Source organism: Chinchilla lanigera, unplaced genomic scaffold, assembly GCF_000276665.1.
Source record: "Chinchilla lanigera isolate Chin_1 unplaced genomic scaffold, ChiLan1.0 scaffold00139, whole genome shotgun sequence".
In the NCBI taxonomy this organism is placed as follows: domain Eukaryota; kingdom Metazoa; phylum Chordata; class Mammalia; order Rodentia; family Chinchillidae; genus Chinchilla; species Chinchilla lanigera.
The window spans coordinates 2,303,102-2,309,144 of NW_004955540.1; positions in this window are offsets into that span (position 1 = coordinate 2,303,102).

Below are 6,043 nucleotides of genomic sequence, written 5' to 3' on the forward strand. Positions count from 1 at the left end.
AACGATCCTCCTGCCTCAGTCTCCCCAGTGCTGGGATTACAGGGGTGCCCCACCATGCCCAGCTAAGTAATTTTTAAAGTGTCTTATATTTTTCTATACTTATCATTTCAAGTCTCAATTTCCTTGAACAGATTCAGATCTAACCTGATACTTTTGTTTTGGTAGCGGGAATCACTCAGCACCTTTGCGCCAGGGATATAGCTCAGTGTCGTAAGTGCCTGCCTGGCACGTGCAAGGTCCTGAGTTCAAAAAACAAACAAACTCAGGACCTTGCCACAAGTAGTTGGGGAATGAGTGACGCACAGATCAGGTCTAAAGACACTCCTGTTTTCCACCCACTCTGCCACTGAGCCATATCCCCAGCTCCTCTTGTATTCTGCACTGCAGCCTCTTGTTTATTCTTTTCGTAAGACTCGTTAGAAATTATTCACCTGCATTTTGGGCTCTTTCTGACTAGAACCTAAATTCCATTAAGGCAGGGACCACTTCCGTTTGTGTGTGGCCCTGTTGCTCCCAGTCCTCTGCACAGGTCTAGCACACAGTAGGTGTTCCATAAATGCCAGCCAAGCAGATTCTGTATTGGCTACGAAGTTCTTTTCCCCTGATCACTGTATGATGATACAAACAGTACAGGAAAACAGCCCATTTAAGTATACTGCTACTCTGGCTAGTATTCAGCAACAAGCTTATTCTCTATGTACCCCTAGAAGTTTTATGATACTGTAATGGTAACAAGTTTGAGAGAAGGAACGCAAGTCTCAACAGGCAAAGATGAATATGTTCACTATGACAGAAAGCTGACTTACACTGACACACACCAAAAACACACCAGTGTGTGTTGTTGGAAAAACATTTATTGCAATTCAGTGTCAAAAAATTTTTACAAAAATATGCCACTGTCTGGTACAAACAACTGTAAAAATCAGTTCATCATGCAAGAAAAGTGTGCAAGTAATTTACACAGGACTTAGCTCACACAGTATTAAATACACATCTTTGCACGTAATTGATCTAATCTTATACTTTTAGTTACAATGTTGAACCCTGTAGTGTTTCTCATTGAAAAGTACATTAAAGCTTCTAAGCCTAGGACATGGACTACAATATACACGCCCTGCAGCCAGGGGGATGGGCATTTGGTAGGATGAAGGTGGTGCCAAAGGCTCTTAAGCTTAGATCAGGGACTGGAGCTTTCTGTTTAACAGACTTGTGCATCACGAACTAAACAAACAGAGCTATACTCTAAGATAAGAAAAGTCATTCAAGCTCCTCAAGTAACGTAGCAGGTGGAGCTTCAAGAAGTCCAGAGTTTTGGAGCAGCCATCCACTTTTTGGCCAAATGGAGCAGGGCCTAAGCTTGGAGAGATTAGCTGAGGTCAAGGACACTGAGAGATGCCAGCAGACAGTCACACTGCTGCCTCGTGGAATAAACTCGCTGCTTAGTGAAGACGGGCTTAGCAGAGTGAACCCACTGCAGTCTCGCAGTTGAGGTGGGACCAGAGCAGGAGACAGGCTGGACGGAGTCAATGTACCTTAGTCGAGGCAGACAGGAAATGTCTGCTTGGTTATTATCAGAACCTCATTTTCTAGAAAACAAACCACTGGACAGCTCTTATTATTTTAAATAAGGGCTGTCTTTGTGATGAAAATGTTAAGTACCTAAGGGAAAAATGAATTTATCAAAATATGCTAGGTGGGGCTGGGGATTTAGCTCAGCGGCAAAAGCGCCTGCCTGGCAAGCGCAAGGTCGTGAGTTCGGTTCCCGGTACCGGAGAAAAACCAAAAAAAAAAAAAAAAAAAACAAAACAAAATATGCTAGGTACTTCGTCAAGCAAGTTGTACTCAATAGAATGCTGTACTCACAACTGAGTCACAGATCTACAGAAGGTTAAGTGGTTCCTGGACTCCTGGAACAATCAGGGACTTATGGTTTGGAAGACTTAATTGCCAGATCCCCATGGGGCAGCCTGCCACAGTGAGGATTCTGGAGTGCATGGATGCAACTTGTCCCCAGCCATGCAACTTGTCCCCAAGTAGTTGGGAATGAGTGACACGCAGATCACGTCTAAAGCCATCCCTGTTTTCCATCCACTCTGCCACTCAGAACCAGTGGGGCTAAGCCATGGCCCATAAACCTTTGAGACACACTTCCTCATCCGCCTGAAAGGTAGAAGTGCCTGACTCCATCCGCTCTAACCATGCTTCTGGGTCCATAGTCTGGGGTGGGAGTTTCTCTCATTTGGAAAACCATAGAAGTTTACCCTCCTTAACAAGAACGAGAAGAACACAACTACCAAAAACCCCCCAAGTTTAAAGGAATTATGACCTAATTTGTTGGAACCATCAGAGGCCTAGGATGTATCCAAGTGCAGTCTGTCTGTCGTTACTGAGAGGTGCAGGGATCTCTGAGGCCTGTTTAAGTGCTAACAGTGTTCAGGCCAGCATCCAGTCAGAGGAGATGGTTCACAGATACAAACAGTTGGAAACAGATTTTAAAAACCCCAACAGATGTCAACAGAGAAAATGATGGTAGAGTTTAGTTAAAAAATGCACACATAAAATTAACAGTTAAAAATTTCACACATAAAATATAGAGTGTTTGCACAGCAAGAAGTTATTACCCTATAGTCTAGAAGGAAAAAATATATAAATTCAGGTGCTTATAATAAACATTGTATTGAATGCTAAGACAGACACACTGTTGAACATCTCTTGCAATGATTTAAATTCCTTGTAAATCTGACAACTTGTATAGACAAAAGAAATTCCAAGCTCTTTCTGTTCTCCTATATAAAAACAGATTCAAGGACCCTTTGTTGATTGCAAGCTCCTTCTGGGAAAGGCTTTGTGACCCTCAAAGATGTGCACTGTGGAACAACCCAGTACCTTACTTCATAGTGCCAAGGAGAATCTACTTGTGTTGAGATTTGTGCAGTGTAAACCCAATCCATCTAAAACTAACTCTCACTTCAATATGAATTTTTTTTTTTTTTTTTTTGGTTTTCTCCTGTACCGGGAATCGAACTCACAACCTTGCGCTTGCCAGGCAGACGCTGTGCCACTGAGCTAAATCCCCAGTCCCCCAATATGAAATTGATCATCAGTACCAAATACCATCTCACCACTGGGGAGTTTCTGACCTTGTAACTTTTGTTCCTTTTTATCACCCATTTACCTGGATTCATCCGCTCAGAGTAACAGCACTGAATAATCAATCTCATTTAAAACATCATTGGAGATTTTTTTGCTGGATTTTGCCATAAAATGAGCTCTTCTAAACTTTATATAAAACTTTATATACTGTCCTTTCCACAAATGCTGGGCACTTGTCTTGCGAGACTTCAAGCTTGGCTCCAGTGAGCCTTTGAGTTGGACCACACTGTAACATTCCTGACACAGCTGGGTCAGAACCCTTCTTTCTCTGGAGTCTGAATTCCTGCACAATGGACACCAATTTCTAGTTCTGCTTTACAGGGTGTAGGATGTGGGCAGGCACGTAAACAGCATGGGGTTCTACCTCTCCCAGCAATTCTTACTGTCATGCCCTGGCTTGCTTTTACACCAGCAGTTGTTTCTTGTTAGGCCAGGTTGTCCTGGATGGGTTGGTAAGGAAGGACTCAGTAGACTGGGACCAAGAAGAACTCAGTGCCCTGAGACCAACAGCTTTTCTAACTCACTGTGCTTACATATGCTTACATATGAGGCTCTGGGCATGCCTAACAGAAACCACAGCCAGACACACATACTCTGCCTGCTGTTTTTTCCACTGTCCCCACCCAGAACAGTGTCAAGACACCATTTCTATTCTATTCCCGCTCCCTCTCCACCTGCCATTTTCTTCCCTGTGCTCCTCTTCCAATGAAAGAGACCTATAAACGTTGGCTTCTTGTTCATCCTTAGAAAATTTCCTTGACTCTTCCACATACCACATCCAATAATATCAAACAACATGGGAGGAGTCCGCAGGCACTGTCTCAGTAGGCATTTCAGGAAGTTATCCCCCACCCCTTGGGATAACACATGCAAGCTGTTCTGGGGGTGTGACGTAAGCTGTGTGCACTGCTCCATGCTTTGAGACTGGTTTGCCAGTGGTTTTGTGCTGACAGTCCACAGCGGGTGTAGGGCTTCTGGGACTGCAAACCCAAAGGTGCTACCATAAGGATCTTCCACTCCTTGATCACCACAGTGGAGCAGATGTCATGAGTGGGAGGGAATCCTAAACCGAAAAGCTGCCAGGGCTTTCCATGGCAATGGCAGACACAGCCCTGTTACATATCTTGAAGGAATAAGTATTTGAGAAAACCTGGAAATTATGGGAACAGTTTTTTATTTAACAGTCTATGCCTGAATTCTCAACATAAAACTGATTTAGAAGAGAAAAACCAAAGAAAAAACCCCCAAGCCCCCAAATTCCTTAGCTATGAGACGTTTGTAGCCTTCCAAACTCAACCTTGTTCAACAAAACTATTTTTCACATTTCATTTTTCTCATCAAGGACAATTTAAACTCAGTTTAATTTTTTTCTGCTCAGAGGCATGATAACGAAAGAAATACTGAGAAATCCTGCACAAACCCTGCAAGGAAAGGATCTCTGAGAAGCCTGCTTTCCCTCCATGGTTGTGGATGTGAAAGTGCGATTGCTAGCGGCGCCCTCCTTGTTCCCACACACGCTCAGACATCTTTCCCTCCGTCCAGGGTCCGTGCCTATGGTTACGCTCTTCCTCGGAGAGAATGCAAACCTTGCTCTTGTTTCTGCTTCACTCATTTGCCAAGGGCAGGCAGGGTGGAAAGTTTACTTGGGGACATAAACCAAATACAACCGCAAATATATGTACATTGTTGTAGAAAAGCAACATTCTATAAAAAGTATAAAAACACAAAAAACATTCCCCACCATCTTCCAGGCAAAGCTGACGATTAACTCCTTAAGTCCTGAGATTTCCTTTCTTCCACAGTGACCTGCTAATATTTGCCTCACAAGATCCCCTGGGATCTGTATGTTTTTAACTCTTTCCTGTTTAAATATCCAGCCCTGAAGCAAGTTTTAAAATGAACTTATTTACCTCTGTGGCTGGAACTGCAGACTTTATTTTTAATCACCCTTGGAAAAGACCCTAGAGCTCATGCTGATTCAGTTTTGATGTTGGACTTAAAAGAAAGCTCCTCAGCTCTTCACCCTGCCAAGGGGCACAGCAGCTGGCAAAATGTTTTCTTGGTCAGGAGGGAAAGCCCGTCTCACTGGCCTCAGCACTTGGACTCCAGTTAGTTCACAGACACTGCTTACCCATGAAGATACCCAAGGCAGCTGGAAAGCCTGGAAGTCACACCGGAAGAAGGAAGTCTTCACATCTGTGAGGTGCCTACTCTGTTTTCTGCACTGTGAATTTCCCTGGAACTGTTCTTAATTAGCCTTCTATTTTCCCAAATGATCTTCAACTTGAAAGGACAAAAAGGCACGTGTACTTTCAGATTGTTGTAGGAAGGATCAAACTCCAAACAGGGCCCCCTTTGCCTAAAAAGGAAGTCTGAAGCAAGACGAGGATAGTTTCCAATATCCTCTTCATTTTAAATCACTTTTTATAGTGATAAAAAAACTTACAAGAAACACAGACACCACCTACTGGGTAATGCACGTTGTCAGGGAGCACGCTACGCTTTTAGAGGTAGACCATTGTGTGGTATCTCCGAAGGATAAGGCCTTACGTACACTGTGTGCTTCAGCTGGGTAGTATTTCTTTGCCTTTTCAAAACACACTGAATCAAAACCAAAAGCCCAAGGGTTTCTTGCATGTAGTTTTTCTTTCTTTTTTTTTTTGGTCTGAACCAATTTTCACATTGTAAACAAAGAGCATTATACCTTGCACTTGAGTTTTGCCTATTTCTTCCTAGGGAACAACTACAAAGGAGTTTCAATGACCATCAAGATAATTCCATTTTCACGGCTGACATAGAATTCTTGCCCTTATAGTCTTTCTGGTGAATTATTAGGAAAAAAAGTTTATTTACAGTATTTCTGCTTTTCCATACCAGCTGTGAAATTCAC